The sequence below is a fragment of the Psammomys obesus genome, unplaced genomic scaffold (genome assembly GCF_907164565.1).
Source record: "Psammomys obesus unplaced genomic scaffold, mPsaObe1.curated_primary_1811, whole genome shotgun sequence".
NCBI classification, from domain to species: domain Eukaryota; kingdom Metazoa; phylum Chordata; class Mammalia; order Rodentia; family Muridae; genus Psammomys; species Psammomys obesus.
Genome location: NW_026596069.1, coordinates 31,093,167 through 31,112,581, shown reverse-complemented (window position 1 = coordinate 31,112,581; position 19,415 = coordinate 31,093,167).

The following is a 19,415-nucleotide window of genomic DNA, read 5'->3' as shown; positions in this document are numbered from 1 at the left end:
TTGCACACTTATATGGAATTCAATAAGAAAGAAAGAACTTCTGTGAGTGCTTACATATATAAATGTAACCATTTGGAGAAAAAAAAACAATAGCATTTTTTTAGTCCCTTCTTGAAAGCTGGTGATCATGCATATTGATCACAAATAAAACCCAGGACATTTCTTTTTACTGTTTACCATTCAACTTCCTAAACTTTCATTCTGTCATCATTTTTCCAAATGAGATCCATCCCCTTTATCAAAATTATTGTGTACAGCATACTGTCAAATGCAGTATTTGGTCCATTCCTTGTCATGAGCATGTTTGATAAATCTCATACTTCTGCTTTCTTCTCTTGATTTGTGGAACAGCATATGTTCTGTATGGTCCTCCTTTATTGGCCATCTACTATTTAGGCTTCTTGTCTGATTGTTTCTTCTCTGCTCATTAGTTAAATGCTTGATTACTTACTCTAGGTTCAGTCCTTGATACTGTGCTCTTCATTAATCTTCACCTTAAGTTTCATATGATTTTAAATTCCACCTATTTATTTTTATTGCCAAAGTTAATGGAAAAAGTTATAAAGAGACATGTACACACACTGTGTGTGTATGTATGGAGAGAGAGAGAAGGAGAGAGACAGAGAGATGTTCCTTCATTTTAACCATGTTTGGCTTATGCCTATGTTCCCATGACTAGGGAGAGCAAAGCTGGAGAAATTTCAGTGGATTTAAGGCCAGCCTGGATTACTTAGTGAGTTCCAAATTAGCCTGAGCTACAGAAAAAAAAAAATTTTTAAAGAAATTTTATCACATCTCAATTTTTTTGTTTTGGTTTTGTTTTTTGGTCTCAGTTTTGTTTTTTGAGACAAAGTTTCTCTATGTAGCCTGGCTATCATGAACTCACTTTGTAGCCTGCCTGGTCTTAAACTCACAGAGATCTCCCTGTCTCTGCCTCCCCAAGCTCTGGGATTATAGGCATGTAGCACTGTGCCCAGCTCCAAATTTAAATTTTTGGTAGCTTATATTTAAGAAGAAATATATATATATTATAAATGTGCCAATTGTAATATAATTCTAAAATATAAATTTGTACTTAGTCATACAGGAATGTTACAATACTGTTGAGTTTTCTATAATCTAAGATGAATGTATCTTTGATCTTTCCAAGAGACTTTTAAATATGAGACAGAATGCAACCAATTAAAAGTACATGACCAGTATCTGTAGTATAAATGAGAAGAATTAGTTATGGGTGAATTCCCAAAGTAATACTAGGAGTAACACCAATAGAGTTCATCATAGTTTGAAAGTTTTTAATTTTTATTATATCTTTGTAGGGCAATGGATATTTTCATGCATTGCTGTGTTCTGTTGGTTCAGCTGGTTAAAAAGAGTGCATTCAGCTTATAACAAGTTGTTCATATCTTGTGGAGACAAGAAAGGCATGGCATTCTGCTTCTTGCACAGTGTGGAAAGCACTCGATAGGTGTGACCACCACTCGAAGGTGGTCAGGTCCTGCCATTCCAAACCACATGTATGCCCATGCTTTTCACTGTCTATGTTCCAAAAGAAAGTATTCTGAAGACCACTGTCTGACTGTAAGGCATAGAGACTCAGTTTGAATGCATCATGACTCTTTTTCATGTTAGTATGTTCACCCCTAAAACAAATGGATTTCATTTCTGAGGGATATTTTTCAGCATAAAATTTATAATTTGGGGCTGGCATCACATATGGTCCCAAGATCATTAGGGAAGAAAAAAGTTCCTGCACAAGCAGAGGTGTCTTTATTATGTGGTTTTAAAATGTCAGAGATCTACTTTAGAAAAGCATTGCTCCATGTCCAGTAATAAATTTTATAAAAGACAAGACTGTGTTTTTGAACCAAGCAACTCTTTATTAGGTGTCTGATTCAACAATGTTTACTACAGAAAGGTTCTACACAAAGTACAAAATTGGGCCATCTGGAGAAATAAAGCATAAATGTATTCGTTTTACAAACAGTTGCTGACCATTTGTGCTAGTTTCTGTTCTTGGCATTGGATGTGGTAATAAGCAATACAGGTAAGCACCCTTTGCTGTTAAGCTCGGAGAGTAGTACATGTAGCCTGGGACAACTCAGAACGAGACTGTATGTTGGGAAGCTGGAAATCCTCTATTATTAACTGTGAATTCAGGGGGGGGCGTTAAGGATATCTGAGAATAAGGTAAAAGAAAACCTGTTGGCCAATGAGACGTTTGCTAGACACGGCCCAGAAAAATCAGCCCTTGTCCTTTTATGTCTCTCTTATCCCTATACTCAGCATCATTTATAGGTTCCCATAAACATCTCACATCTGCATTCAAAGTAAGCCTCTTCAATTTACTTATGATCTAATAATCCCACAAAACACAATTACATTTCTGCTTCATCCTAACGATATTGTTAGGAGAAATGATGATGCAGAAGACCCGCCCTGCTCACATTTATGACTGTTGTCTGGATTTAAGTTTTGCACAAGGATTCTGAAATTTTCTAGCAAATTCTTTTCACATACGATTTCATTATAGATGTTCCCTGAGTTAACCTAAAATGGTTTTCTCTGTATCCTAATTGTAAAGATAGGATAAACATACTGAAATCTGTACACCTAAAAAAGATAAACAAGAAAGAGGACCCGGGATGAGATGATCAATCCTCACTTAGAGAGACAAATGGGATGGACATTGGATGTAGGAGAAAACAAGTAACAGGACAGGAGCCTACCACTGAGGGCCTCTGAAAGACTCTACCTAGCAGAGTATCAAAGCAGATACTGAGACTCATAACCAAACCTTTGGCAGAGTACAAGGAATCATATGAAAGAAGGGGGAGTTAGTATGACCTAGAGAGAACAGGAGCTCCACAAGGACCAAATATATCTGGGCACAAAGGTCTTTTGTGAGACTGTATCTCCAACCAAGGACCATGTATGGATATAACCTAGAACCCCTGCTTGGATGTAGCTCATGGTAGCTCAGTATCCAAGTGGGTACCCTAGTAAGGGGAACAGGGACTATTTCTGATGTGACCTTAATGGCTAGCTCTTTGACCTCCCCACACATACATCCCTGCTAGGCCACAGAGGAGGACTTTGTGACCAGGCCTGAAGATACCTGATAAGCTAGGGTCAGATGAAAGGGGAGGAGGTTCTCCCCTATCAGTGGATTTGGAAAGGGGCAGGGAAAAGATGAGGGAAGGAGGGTGGGACTGGGAGGGAATGAGGGAGCAGGATACAGCTGAGATACAAAGTTAATAAACTGTAACTAGTATCAAAAAATAATATAAAAAGGATACCTTGAAATGATCATCCACTTTCTCTCTTCCTGACCAGTAACTCGCTTATCTCCTCAATATAAAACACTATCCAGGCTATACTTGGTCATATTTTACCTACCCTACATATAATCCTTTTGTTTATCCATTATTTTTATCACCCACATTTGAATAGAATTCAACATGAATTTTATTGATCACCTAATTTTTTTTCTTCTGTCCTTTGAAGAAATTCATCTAAAATTCTCATCCCACAATCCCACAGAATAGACTTCCACACCAAGATCTCATTAACCATAAAGACTCTTGATTCTGCAGAGAATCACCCTAACCTTCATATTCATAAGAGATTTGTTTGTTTGTTTGTTTTCAAAAAAGGCAGGAGAGATTTTGGTGGTCAAAGTACCAGTTGAAGGAATATGGATGAATCTTGACCCATTTGTTTTCTTTATAAGGAGTTTGCAATTCAGTGGTGATCTGGGATATACTAGCCAACCAGACATAGGTAGATTAAACAATAGTTGTGGAACCTGCTTATACAAGAGCCTTCTATATAAGGTTTATATGTATATGTTCCCCAAAATATTAGAGAGGAAGTTCATGTTGGTTTCCTTCACTGTGATGAATGAGTTAGGAAAATCAACTAAAAGGAGAAAAGATTTACTTTTAATCCCAGTTTCAAAGGGACCATGAGCTATGCTCTTTGCCTAAAGTTGAGAATGAGTCAGGCTTTTAATGAAAGTAATATTCTCAGGGATATAATCCAGACATCCAGAAAGTGTGACACAACACAAATCAGGAAAGAAGATACTCTCAGATGCTCTATCAAGATAGCAACCATGTGGATGTCATGTGTTCCCACTAGGATCTTTGGATTCTTTTTTTTTAGAACTATATGTAAGGGAAAGCAAAAAAAAAAGAAACATGTTTTTGTTTGTTTTGTTTTTGTTTTTTGGTGTTTTTTTGTTTTTTGTTTGTCTGTTTGTTTTGTGTTTTGCTGCTTTCTATTAGTCTGTGATAGCCTGGATGCCTTGGTCACTCATATTGCAATTCTTCCTGATAACCCATTCGGGAGCTACAGAGAGCCCTAGGATCAAGAGCAGAGCTACGAAGCCAATACTGAAGGAGGTCTAATCTTACTAGAAAGAGCCCCCCCAAAAAAACCCCACAATTGATTGATAGTAATTTTGAGGATGTGGAGACACAGCTAAAGGGCATGCTAGCCAGGATGCAGAGCAAGGGGAACACTCCTCCATTACTGTTGGAAATGCAAACTTGTACAACCGCTGTGGAAATCAGTCTGGCAATTTCTCAGAAAATCGGGAATAGATCTACCTTAAAACCCAATTGAACCACTACTGGGCTATACTCAAAAGATGATCTACCATACAGCAAGGATATTTGCTCAACTTTGTTCATAGCAGCTTTATTCATAATAGCCAGAAATGAAACAACCCAGATGTTCCTCAACCAAAGAGTGGATAAAGAAGCTGTGGTACATTTACACAGTGGAATACTACTCAGCTTTTAAAACCAAGGACATCATGCAATTTGCAGACAAATGGATGAAACTAGAAAAGATCTTCCTGAATGAGGTAACCCAGACCCAGAAGACACATATAGTCTCTACCTACTTATAAGTGGACATTAGCCATAAATGTACAGGATGACCATGCTGCAGTCCACAGACCCAAAGAAGCCAAGGAGAGTCCAAGGGAGGATGCTTAACTCTCACTCAGGAGAGGAAATAAAATAGACATCTGAAGTAGATGGAGGGGGTGAGCTGGGTGGGAAAGGAGGTAAAAAGGGTAATAGGAGTAAGGATCAGGTGTGGGGAGAAAATGGAAAGGGAGGGGAGGACCATGGAGAGAAGGGAAATCAGGGGGGTAGCATTTCTGGGGCAGGGAGACCCTCAGCAGCCTATGAGGTGAACATAGCTAAGAAATGGAGCCTGAAACCACCGCCTCCTATAGCTAGGCTGGACATCAGTGGAGGGGGGAAGGACACCAACCCACCCGTAAAACATTCTGCCAAAAATTAATTTTGCTTAAAAGAAGTGTAGGGATAAAGATGAATCCAAGATTGAGGGAATGGCAAACCAATGGCTGGCCCAATTTGAGACCTACCCCATGGTAGAGAGCCAACCCTTGTCACTATTAATGATACTTTGCTATTCTTGCAGACAGGAGCCTAGTGTAACTGTCTTCTGAAACGTTTCATCCAGCAGCTGATGGAAACAGATGCAGAGATCTACAGCCAAACAATAGGCCAAGCTCAGGGAGTTTTGTGGAAAAGTGAGAGAGATTGAGGGAGCCAGAAGGGTCAAGAACACCAAAAGATGACCTACAGATTCAACAAACATGGGTCCATGCAGACTCACAGAGACTGAACCACCAACCAAAGAGCTTGCATGGTTTGGAACTAGACCTCTATGCATATGTACCGGAAGTACTGCATGGTCATCTGGTGGGTTCCCTAGTAATGAGAGTAAGGGCTGTCTTTGACTGTTGCCTACCTTTGGGTCCCTTTTCCCTAGCTGGGCTGCCTTGTCAGGTACACTTAGGAGAGGATGCTCTTAGTTATGCTTTGACTTGCCTGGGTGGGTTGGTATCTCTTTGAATTCCTCTTCTATGAGAAAGAGGGGAGGGAGTGGAGGGAGAAGTGTGTGAAGGCAGAACTGGGAGGAGAGGGGGACAGGGCTGGGATCAGGCTGTAAAGTGATTAAATAAATTTTTTAAAAGATTTACCTTTGGGGTGTGTGTGTGTGTGTGTGTGTGTGTGTGTGTGTGTGTGTGTGTGTGTATGTGTGTGGTAGGGAGGGAGATGTTGGGTATTGCATGAATGGAGGTACCTGGAGAGGCCAGAAGTGGGATTAGCAGGCGCTGGGATTCTAGGTACTTTTGAGCCACATGATGTGAGTGCTGAGAACTCTTTTAACCACTGAGCCATCTGTCCAGCCCCTACATATTTCCATTTCTGAAGTTCATTTCTCCATTAGCACCCTAAAATATTATTATACTTTCATTTCCTTGAGAGAGTTCAAGGAGATTAGAGACCAAGGAGGTGCAAGAAGGGCATAAGTGAAGTTTTTTAACCCCTCTTCAAGAATACTTGAAATTTGTCTGAAGAGACACCTGTGCCAAATGAAGCACAGAAGAATATATGTAGCATGATTAGTACTTTGTTGTAGGAAGGAACCATGGGTTGAGGAGATAGACAGTCTACCAAATAAGAATCCTGAATTTGTTACTAAGAGTGAAAATATTAGTGAATGGACAACTCTAGAAGATTCTCGACAGAAGTAAGGAAGTGAATTAGGTGGATCTGTGTTCTAGGTGAAAACTGTGAAGGTAAAGTGAGGGCAGGCACAACCGTATGTGCTCCTAGGGTTCAGATTTGTCTGTAGGCTGTGCAACTCATTCCCCCTAGGATGTGTAGAACATCATCAGACTGCACTTCACACCCAGGAACATTTGCAGGCTAAACTCTCCCAACTCCTTTGGAAATGCTCTAACTTCAATTCGTACCAACAAACATTCACAGATTAAATTTTTCTAACAATCTGGAAGCTGAAAACTAGCTGGGAGGGACTCAGTCTGCCTCTGGCTGGAGCTTTGGTCACATCTTCAGTGATGATTTTAGGAGTGTTATAGGTTCTGATAGAATTAACTTTCTCTTTTGACCACCCTCAGTCCTGCTTTGAGTCTTCATTTCTTACCAAATGCTACTTGTGTACACCTTTGAAATGATGGCTGCTTCTGTTATCTTTAATTCATTTCTCTAGGAACCTCCTTCTAGAGGCTATAGGTGGAACTGTGATTTTGGAAGCAATAATCATTTCATTCTTAAGGCAGTTAGCTCGGTATCTAGTCTTTGTAAAGGACAAAAGAAGGAGTTGGCTCCACAAACTGGTCCCCTTCAAATGTTGTTAATATAGAGGATCATGAAAGAGGGTCTACACTCTGAAAGAAAACATTATGAGCTGCTACTTGTTCCATGAGATTTCGATCCCATGTCCATTAGAAGGTACAGAATATCCTTCCCCCAAGCAAACAGTGGCAGAAACAGCACTCCTTAAAAAAAATGTCAAATTATGTTTTGTTTCCAATTTCAAAATAGAGCTTGAGACAATTTTTGTCATCTTTTGAGCAGGGGCCACAAGCCAGCCCAAACACTTTAGTGGGCAAGTGCATGAAGAGTCACTCTTTTTCACTTCTTGAATGATTTTTGCAGTAATTTATTTTCCTTTCTTTTATTTTTGGGACTATAATATAATTATACTGTTTCTCCCCTACCTTTCCTGCCTCCAAACCCTCCTATACACTTCTTTTTGTTCTCTTACAAATTCTTGACCTCCATTTTAATTAATTCCTGTTACGTGCATGTAACCAGCTCAGTCTGTATAATCCTGCATGTGTATGTTTTCAGGGGTGGCCCTTTTGTATTGCATGAAAAATTGATGTGCTCTTCCCTGGGGAAGACTACTCCCGTTTTCCACATTCCATTTGTTGCCTGTAGGTCTTAGTGTAGGGTGAGGCCTCACTGTCTTTCCCCTGCCCACTGCAGCTTGTCTATTGTGGTTGTCCTCCTTCAAGTCATGTTTAGCCAGTCATATTGGTGAGACATTGTGGATTTAGGTTCTGACACAGTAATTCAAAACCTTTCATGAGTAGGTCATCCAGTATCTTTGAAATCAATTATGCTTTCTGTCATTATCCTTCAAGTAATTGTCAGAGAAGCAATTGCAGCCAAGTCTTCTATAATGTTGCTTAAACACATAGTAGAACCATTGATAATCTCTTAAATAAAACAACTACCAGCATCCTGGCAACCTAGACACAATTGCCAGCACTGGCCCTCGGAGTCATCCATCAGTCCTGCTAATAGAACAACTAACTCCAACAGACTGGCCTCAAAAAGAAATGTGAGGTTAGTTCTTACTTTATTCTTCTCAATTAAAGAACCACTGAAAACCCTGTCCTGCATTTTCAACACATGTTTCCAATTCGTGCTGCAGAGCAGGCCCCTGACTTGATAAAAGCACTGGCGTGTACCTTCAGTGCCTGGACAAAGTTCTCTTTCATTTTACAAGGTGGCCAAAATGCAGTTATAAATATCTTTTTTTAAATGTTAACAAAAATCCAGAGGTATAAACTTAGAGCAAGGTGAAGAGAGGGGAGGGCAATGTTTGAATAGCCTGCGATAGATTTCTAGAACTGTGTGTACATGGGGGGAATTCTGTGCCGAAGGCTGCACTGGGCACTTGGAAGTTCTTGTGCAGAAAGCCCTATGGCTCTTCGGAATTGCACTCTAAGCCCATTAGATGGGAACTTAGTTACCTCAGGAAATACAGCTTACTGTACAGTAAATTTGTTTCATACAGCCGCTCTGCTCAAAGACTAACAGGACTCCCCATTCAAGTCAATTGTTCTGGAACCTGCTGCAAACTGATGGGATATTTGCCTGCTTGTGGAGCTCTTCAGAACAACCACTGGAAGCTCAGTGAGCTTTCAGGTTTGCTGATTCTGGGCGTCCCAGAATCCAGAAAGTCAAAGTAAGCATCTTTAATTTAGGCCATCGGACCCTACTTTCTGTGAAAATAAAGGAAACCTGTAAGAGGAAAAAGTAAGAGATAAAATGACTCTATTGCATGCTGTATCCTCCTCAGCTCAGGGAATGCAGGGATGATTTTCCGCTCTGGGTCATGGGAAAGCCTGATGTCTTCTGTCTTAGAAGGATAAGACACTACCCCTTCCTGTGATTAGTTCCTGCATAAAGCATGCAACAAAACTCTCAGTGTCTGGCTTTGTTTGTTTATTTGTTTGTTTCTCATTTATTTAGTTTATTTACTTCATGTCCTTGTAGTCCTTTCCCTTTTCCTCTCCCATCCTACCCCCTTCCCCTTTTTCCCAGAAAAGGGGAGCTCCCTTTCCCATCTACCCCAGCTCATCAAGCTACATCAGGACTGAACCTCTTCCCCTGTGGCCTAGCAAGGTAGTCCTGCCAGGGAAAAGTGATCAAAAAGCTAGCAAGTGAGGCTGTGTCTGATGCAGTCCCCACTTCCCTTACTAGACCACCCACTTGAAACCCAAGCTGCCCATCTGCTACATCCTTGTAGGGGGCCTAGGTCCAGTCCATGCATGGTCCTTGGTTGAGGCTTCAGTCTCAGAAAGCCCCTTTTGGCCCTGTTTAGTTGGCTTTGTTGGTCTTCTTGTGGAGCTCCTGTCACTTCTGGGTCCTTTTCTCTTTCCTCCCACTTTTTCACAAGCCTTCCTACACATCGATCAGTATTTGGCTGTGAGTACCAGCATCTGTTTTGAGGTGATGCTGTGCAGAATCTCTCAGAAGACAACTCTGTCGGGCCCCTGTCTTCAAACTTAGCAGAGTGTAGTTCATAGTGTCAGGGGTTGGCACTCTCCAATAGGGTGAGTCTGCCTTTTATGTTTTCAGGTACCACTCTGCTTTGCTCCATAATACTCAAATTAGAGAACTGTGTCCATCAAGAGCAAAAATCTCTGCCCTCTAGATACACTACCAATTGTACAATTTTGAAATGCAGTTACTAATACAAAGCAAAAACAAAAGTCTGAGCAGATAAAACTAAATAAATGGATTTTTTTTCTAATTTCTAATTTCAGAAAGGGCAATAGATAGGAACTTTCTGGGGGCTTTGCTGTCAGACTGTGACAACAGTTGCTGTGACAACAATTGTAGGTCTAACAACCATATAGCAGTTGTCCACTTTTAGAGTGAGGACACCACAAGGATGGACAGAAAGCCAGGGGACCCATCTTCTTTCTCTGTTGTCTTACTTCAATTACCCTTTCTAATGGCCATCTGAAGTGTACGCTCACAAAGCACCTTGAGAGAAGTACACCATTTTAATGCCTCTCCTCTCTGCTCCACGTACTCTTATTGAGCTGGCCTCTTTACAGAAGTTATTATTCTCTAACATTTATGAATAACTCAGCATATGCTAACTTTCCAGACCACTGTCTCAAACCATGTTGGAAGCTTACATCCTATGATCTGTTGAACTCCATGGCAATGGGGCAATCATTTCTACCACAGAACCAGAGAGTTCCTCATGTCACCAAGATATTTACATTGTTAAATTCCATCACCCTTCATAAGTTTCATCTTAGTTATGCTACAACATTGGCAATGGAAGATTCCACATTTACTATGTTCTTACTATCTTAATATATCTTACAATAACCCACTTTAGCTTTTTTCCTTCTGAGTTTGCTAATACCCAGGAAAGGCTCTCTAGTTGGACACAGTCTCTTGTGTATCATCCCTTATTGTGGACTAAACTGTGACTCCTCCTAACATAGTTGAAGTCTCTACCCAACGCTGTGAAGGTATGGTCTTCAGTGGAATAAAACATAAGGTCATGAGAATGGTTTCTGCAATGAACTTCACACCCTCATAAGAAGAAGAAACTAAAATATGGATGTGATGGCACAGCCCTGTAACATCAGCAGTTGAAAGGCAAAGTCAGGAGTATTGCTGCAAGTTTGAGGCTAGGCAGAGCTCATCAGGAATTCTAAATGGTGTGTGTTTGCTTTTAATCATCTTTTTCTACTACACTATGAACATAGTTAGAAAGGGTATTTAGTGTGATCCATTTCTTGCCTACAACCTCTGTCTAGTGCAATGGAAATAAAGTATCAATGGATATTTTAATTATTTAAATATTTATCATTACAACTATGCAAAAGCATTAATATAAAAAGGCATTTGATATGGTTTAAAATGGTTTGTCTCAATGAAATTTTTTCTGGAATAAGCTATTTACTCTATAGAATATCAAACTTGAAAGACTGAGTAAAAGGACAGAGTCAGACTCATAACATTGATAGTGTTTTAGTTATGTTTTTCTGTGTGCACACCTTATGTGTAAGTCCCAGCAGAGCAAGGCTAAAACTGAAATCATTAAAAATTTTACAAAGAAAGACCTTGTCTTTCAGCTTGTACAAATGGTGGGTTCTTCCCTCTATAAATCCATCCTGGTGATCATCATTTCAGCTAATCCATATGGCTGGAGTCTTGGATTTCTGTCCCTCTCTGGGCTCACTTCTCTGTAATCTTAGAATGAGAGATCTTGAGTTGTTGCACCCAAACAAAAATTTCATTCTTTAGATGGACCTCAGACTTCTCTTGCCCATGCTGTGAACAAAGCCCAGTTGAGATGAGGAAGCCTTTAAATTCTCATCTGTTCTCCAAAAACCTCTGTATATTTATGTCCACTGCACATTCCATGGTCCTCATTGTACTTATACTCTAATGATGAGTGTGTAAAAACTCAAAAGATTCTGCCAACCCCACAAGCTGAGGAAGTGACCATAGCCAGATTTCAAGAAAATTACCAAAGCCAGGTAGTTCACTCCAAGAGCCACACATATGTCCATGTCAGCATGTGGAGTTGATGCCCATAATTGGAGTATTCTCTAACGTGCCTGTCCTCACAGGTCAGCTTTCCTCAGGCTGCAGGGGTGAGGAAATAGTTTCTCTTTTTCTAGTGCTTGCTTTCTGGCCGTTCACTACGTACCCCTGCTCAAGTCTCTTACTCCAGAATATCCCCAAATAAAAAGGCAAATAATAATTTAATTTTTCAATGTGCTTTTGAGTTCATTGTTATTAAGCTGTACTGTCTTCTCATGTACTTTGGCATGCCTTAGTTGATCTAATTCAGAGTTACTGATATAATGTCCAAAGGGTTATTATTTGAGTTGACCATCTGGAGATCCCAGAGTGAACAGCACAGACATTTCTACATTTGCATACACATGTTGTACTAAGCAGCAGAGGAATTTCTTGACTGAGAGGTTTCACACAGTTTTTAAAATATGGCTGTTAGCCCCTGCTTGTAAGCTCCTCGTGGAGCTTCAATACTCAAGGCAGCAGCGGAGGCGATGCTATGGCTGCGGGAAAATGCTGCAGTTCTCCCTTAGGGAGCAAAATTTGGAAGGCATTGGTGCGGTAATTATGAGAGCAGACTCAAGAGCCAAACTCAGTTCAAAACCTGATTGGAAAATGACCCTTGGAAAATGGCTTTTACTTTCAACCTCCAGCTTTGTCATCTCTAAAATGAAGCCAATAATTCCAGGTGGTTCTGAGGACTGAGTGAGATAACATGAACAGTGATTTTCCTTGTGCCTATGCTCGAGGATCTCTGAGCAAACATGGGGGCTTGATGTGCTGACACTTTGATCTGGGTATAAGTGTCCTGGGGGAAGGACTGCGCATTCTGATGCCCTGGCCAGCAAAGCCTGCTGCTAGTGACTAACACCGTCCCTGAGGACAGTAGAACAATCACTTTTTTTGTAGGCCGGGTTAAGTTCCTCCCTCTTGACTAACCGTGACTAACATAGAGAAGGGAGTTGGCCACTGTCTCTTAAGACACTTTTGGGAAGTTGACCATTCACTGCTTACAGAAATTTCACTATATATCACCTCTGTGGATGCAATAGTATTTCATAAGCTGGCAAAAATGTCCTCATTTTCAGGAAACAAAAGTCAACCCGTAAGATACACTAAATGCAATTTTCTAGAAATTAATTGTAAATTCCTAAAGTAAAATTCATTTTCGTAATGGTGTGGAAACAGTCTTTAGATAAGGCAGGTGGTATTCCTGAATATTGTGTTGGCATGGACAGAGATCTGGGACTTAGTAAGTGATGGGGATTGACATGTAAACTGAAAACTCATGTTCATAACACAAAAAACTAGTCCATATTGTTTTGGATTTGTATTTCTGAAAGCACTGTGAAGCTTTTCCATGAGAAATAACAAAAACATCATTGAGAGTAGTCAAGTCTGTAACAGTGTGCAGGACTTCTTGAAAGTGGCTTGGTTTCTTAGAAATCCCCTACCTTTTGTAACCTTCATCTAGTTCTCAAAGCAATGACCTTACAAAACTGACTTGTGCTACAAGTGCTGTGTGCACTATAAAAGGCTAAAGGGGGAACAAAGCAACCAAGATTGAAAAGCTATTGGCTCTCTTCCCTTATATTTTATATCTGTATTTACTACTTTTTAACTTTTTCTGACTTGCAGAAAGTATGAGCCCACTAGCCTTTGCAAGAATTGTTCTAAGAATTCTTTTACTACACGAAGCTTTTCATAGTCCCTCTGGTGACTGGTATCATTCTAAGCATAATGATGAGAACACATGAAAGTCATGCGGGTTCTGGTACTATATATACCTGTGATTATTTTTCTAAGTTTACTTATTTAATGAACTTTATGTGAACAAATGAACAAATGTGCTTTACATTTGTTTATTCTTTTGCAGGGCCAAGGTTCAAATCTACAACCATATGATTGTAGGCAAGTTCTCTGCCATTGAAAAATATCTGTAGCCCTAGGAATGTGATTTTTTTTCCCCACAGAATCTTTGATATCTCAATGTAAACAGTCATGAATCCAGAGCAGTGGTTTCTATCTATTGAAAAAAAAGGAGGTTTCTCTAGAACCCAGTGTGTTGTATTATGGGTCACTCAGACATGCTCTATAATAAAGTTCCTGGGACCACACAAATCCTGATTATTTCTTTCTTCTGCTACCTGTCTATGGAGAGCCAATACCTTTCTGGGTACCTCCTATATCTCTGAGTGTCTCTGCTTTTGAAAAGTACCAGTAAATGAAGACTGAAACCACAATATCCTTTCTACTGTCAGCCACACCACATTTTAACTTGAGCTCTTTCTAAGAGGCTGATTGGCATCACCATACTGGTTATAGACTGCTATGACCAGGCATTATACCTACTTCTGGTTTCCAACCAATCTACAAAGTCTTTATTTCTTCCCATGTGACAGTTAATTCAATTCTCTCTCGATCTCCCTTCCTTGCTCCATTTCCCTCCATCATTCTTTTCTTCTTTTTCTTCTCCCTTCTTTCTTTAACACTGCTGCCGCGATTTCGCATCACCACCACCACCAGCACCAACAACCCCTAACAGTGTTGGTGGACAGAATGAACTGATGATTGCACAGGGAAATACACCATTACCTACAGACAGGGGCCTGTGTAACCATTACACTAGACAGGTGTGATGTGATGTGCGTCTGCCATTCTTCTAACTTTGCTACATTTCTAACCTTTTCTCCAACCTCAGAAATCTCAATATCTTTATTATTTCTCAGCTCCATTAAACAGTCTAATCTTGAGTTATCTCACACATGGCCTGACATGATACAAGCTGCTTCTGTGCAGCGACACGTTTTCTATTCTTCCCTTTATCACACTCCTCCGAAACTCCACAACTTTGTATGTGTAACTGAAACTCACTGTTTAGGTTCATATTCTCTCTCTCCCTCTTTCTCCCTCCTTCCCCTCTGACATTGAGCCCTTTTGCATCAGCGCTTCTGTTTTTGTTGTCTTTTTCACTACACTGCCCTGCTCTCTAGAAAACAAACAGTCATCTGACAAGTGTCTCTAGTGAAGTGTCCCCTTCCTCACAAAGTTTCCCTTGAAACTTAGTCTTCTACCTAGTTAAGTCCTCTCTCAAAACTGTGCTTTGTCAAGCATCACACTTGCTGTATTCTAGCCATATGTCTACTTCTCTAATTGTCCCAGACTTTCAGCTTATGCATTCAGGCAGCCTCAGCCTTCCTTTTTCTGTGCTGTGTCCTACACATGAGCAAATCTTCCTTAATAAATGAATGAACATCTCATGGAATGTTCATTGTTCAGACCAAAGGGAGCATTTAAGGAAGGGGAGATCAATACACACACTAGTGTAAGAGTCAGTGAAGGAGAAGCAATTGGGCTAACTTCAGACCCAGATATTACATGACTTGTATTTGTGGCAAGAACATTTTCAGTGACAAATTGGGGCTGGAAACCAGCGTGGAGTTGATTGAAACTGGTGGTGACATAAGTATATATAGAAAGCAAAGGAGAACAAACTCACTGGAAAGTTGCTACACAATTAAAAAAAAAAAGAAGAAGAGGGTATTGTTGTTGCAAAATAAAGTAGAGAACCTTGTATGAAGATACATACATGAAAGATTTTTTTGAAAGTCACTTGTGGGAAAAAAAAATCAAAGTTCAATCTAGTATAAACTAAAAAGGAGACAATAAAAATGGATGAGGTAGAAAACACAATTAGATAAGTGTATACACTAACATTTTAAATCACAAGCTTTGACTAAGTCTGTTGAGAGAAATAAAGAAATGCAGGAAGGCACTAGAAAGTGAATTTACAGTGTTACTTGGCTGTGCGTGGTGTATCATTGCTGCCTTGTTGGTAGGCTTTGTTTCTATGTTGCAATGTAAATGAAATCTGAACACAGATGTGGAAAATCTCTTGTCTTAATTCATTAAAAAAATTTTTTTTATCAGAAAAGTAGAGTGAACCATGGAATAAATAAGCATATATTTACCTTCTACTTAAAGTAGTATTATACACATTTAAAGACCTGATGGATCCTGAATCAAAAATCATGTTTCTCCCAATGAATAAATCTTCATCCAAGGTGCACTTCATTTTTTTGTATGAAAAATGTTTCTGCTGTAGAAAATCATAACTAACTTCTTGAAGTTTACACAGAAAACATTTCCAGTAAACACAGCCTTTCAAGGAGGTTGTGTGAGGGCTGGGAGGATGAAAGGCACGGAAGACCAGCAGATGTGCCCCGGGGCCTCGTCATCGTCATCAATCATAAGCCTGTCCTGATCCATGGTTTTCAAGCAGTAGGTCTTGGACCCCTGAGGGTAGCAGAATTTATTGTGAGGGGTCTGGAAACCCATATTCTCATCCAGTCTAGGGAGACTAAATAAATAATATGTCATGCACATACGTTACTATTTTTAACATGTCTGTAGATGAGGTGATGGGGAAAGCACCGTTCTACCCACTTGGCTGAAGCAACAGCAGTGCTTGGCTCTTTGCTCGTCTCAATCTACAAGTACTGAAAATGCCATTTCTAGCATGACACACCCTCATAGTCAAAAACAATTGAGTGAGAATTGCCACGGGAAAAGAGCCGGTATAAAACTGCCTGTAGAGAATTCAAGTGCCAAGCAAAGTACTGTTGATTTATATTTATTTTACTATATTTATTATATTATATATTATTATATATTAAATATTGTATATATTTATTATATTTTATGTATTTGGAGTGTGTGAGTGCATCATCACACACATGTGCAAATGATAGAACAACTTGTGGCCGTCGGGTCTTTCACCATGATCTAGAAATCTCAGGTTACCTGGCTTAGTCACAAGAGCTATTGCCAGTGAGTGGAGTGGGGTGGGGTGGGGTTTTATGTTGCCCAGGCTGGCCTAGAATTCATTTGTAGCTAAAAATAACCTTATCACTGAGTTCCTCCCTAGTGCTAGAGCTTCACCCGTGTGCTACCATACCTGGCTTTGTGTTCCTGGGCGTGGAAGGGAGGGCTGCAAGCGTGCTAGGCAAGAGCTCCATCAACTGAATGACGTCACAAACCAGTTACACCGAGTTTCTAAAGTTCCATATGCATTACTAAAATTATGTAAAGTAGCCTAACATCCTCAAGGAACAATCTTGTTTTATTCAGTGGCTATTTCTGTAGATTTTTTTTGTGCGAAAGCCAGTCTGTACTTAAATCATCAACGTAACTTGGCAACAAAATCTAGAATCCAAGACCAGATCTGTAGCCTGACAGAAAAGGTTTCTTTTCCTCTTTTGAACACTGATAGTACTCACCAAGACAGAAAAATGGGAGCGCAGGGGTGGAAATTCTGCCTTACTTCTACTTGCTTTCTGCCTGGGGGGAGCATCCTGTGGTTTTATGTATTTTTTTTTTCCTCTGTGTTACGCTGTCTCAGGAACTCTCATGTAGAGGGTAAAGAATGCATTTTGGAACACCAGCAGGGTCATCTCAAGCGCCTCACTCAATCAGGTCAGACGTCAGTGATATCGTTTTTAAAAAGCAGGGGGTGTAAGACTCACTGTTCCTTCCTATTGTGAGATAATCCTGGCTCTCCGTTTCTCTCCATGATGCTGTTGCCAAAAGAATGAATCCCACACCTACTTCACTCATCGTGACCTCTAAAACAAGCATAATGAGAGCTTCTTACGGCTGGCTGGAAATATTCCCCTCTACAGACTGCAAATAGCACAAAGGCCTATTCCAATGGTGGGTTATGCTCGCCATACTTTTTCTTTCTATACAGCATGTTAAAGAGAGCATGCCAAGTAGGAAGAAGTGGCCGGAAGGGACTAACTTTCAATCCTAGATCTCCCCTCTTAACTCTCAAGTTTCAAACTAGCCTCTTGGCCTCTTTTTGGAAGCCATCTTCCTTGGAAACAAAACGTGATTGTTCAAATTTTCCTTCTATGTAGCAGGCAAGGGCTGGCACCGCACAGGGGTGGTAGTCGTCTACGAAAACAGGCTCCTCCAGAGAGACGTTTTCCTACGGCTTCAGTCAGCCGCGCTTGTGTTCTACCAGCGTCCAGAGCTTGCTAGAGACGAGGCCCCCGCTGTACTCAGGACCACCCGGTCTCCTTATGAATACTCAGTCCTCATGCCCCTTAATCTGTTTACAGAAGCAGTTGGCACTGCTTTTACTCATGGTTTTACTTTATTCATTATCATCTAAATTGTTAATATTTTCTTTGAGACTGAATATATGTAATAAAAACTTGCAAAAATACTTTATATTTCAAATACATGATTTTTAATAAAAGAGGGGAGTTACAAGTTACATGCAAAATATGCTTTGCTTTTTAACATTATATGGAATGCAGAGACATCGCTCGTGTATCTGTTTGGGCTGAGACTAGATGGTAAAACTGTAAACCCATAAAAATTCTGTTGCTGCCGGTTCACTTTGCCATTGTGAGAAGGCTGAACTGAGTTAAAACAGAAGTGCTATTTATTTATTATTCATTTATTTACTTATTTACTTATTATGGATATGAGTGTTCTGTTTTCATGCATACCAGAGGATGGACTCAGACTCCCTTACAGATGGTTGTGAGCCACCATGTGGTTGCTGAGAATTGAACTCAGGACCTCTGGAAGAACAACCAATGCTGTTAACCTCTGAGCCATCTCTCCAGCAAAAAAAAAAAACAAAACAAATTTTATGAGTCAAAACAGGCAGTGAGAGAGTGAGCAGACTGTGCTAAGAAATGGCCTGACAGAGAGTTTTCATGTCACATACAGCATATAGCATAAACACTTGACATAGAAAAGTATTGTGCTATTGTGACATTTATGAAAACGTGAATAAAATATATATGCCTATAGCCATATTCAGTTTAGTACTTGCAACACCGTTAACACTTCCCCTTTCATAGATTATCTTCCTAAACATGCTCCCAAATTAATACAAAGTGAACATAAGAGGAATGCTATGCCTGTTCCGGTTAGAGCATCTCAGAATATCTTCTGTTGCAGCCTAAAAGGATTGACAGACATAGGTCAACAAACAAAACCACTTTCTTAACCAGACACTGTGGTGCATGCCTATAATCCCAGAACTCAGGAAGCAGTAGCAGGCCTGTGCCTGTGGGAGTTCAAGGCCAGCCTGGTGTAAAAAGTAAGTCTAGGGCAGGCAGGGCTACACAAAGAAACCCTGTTAGACAAGCAAAACAAAACAAAGATAGAAATGGTCTCTGGTACGAGGGATTTGAGTGATGACTCATTAGTTAGGAACAATGGCAGCTCTTTTAGATGATCTGAACTCAATTCAAACACCCACATGGTGGCCAACAAACATTTCAACTTCAAAAGATCTAATGCCCTCTTTGGGTCTTCACAGGAATAGCCTGTATGTGTTATGTAGACATACATAATGGCAAAACACTCACATAAATAAAAATGAAATGAACCTTTAGAAATGTTCCCTTGTATGGATTCACTTGGTTGTGTGCTTGAACCAACCCACCACTTTTGACCGTGGTGTTACACTTGGTTTGTTCCTGCTGGGCACACGCATGGTATATGAGGACACTGTACCATAACTAAACCACAGCATGTGGGGAGAGTTTCAGTCATGCTAAATGCTTTCAAGTCTCATTTTACCAAGGAAACAAGAAGATTCAACTCAAATTCCTTCAGACATAAATTGAAGCATATATTTAGAAGGTTTGTTTGTTTGTTTGTTTTTACTTCTTATGATTATGAAAAATG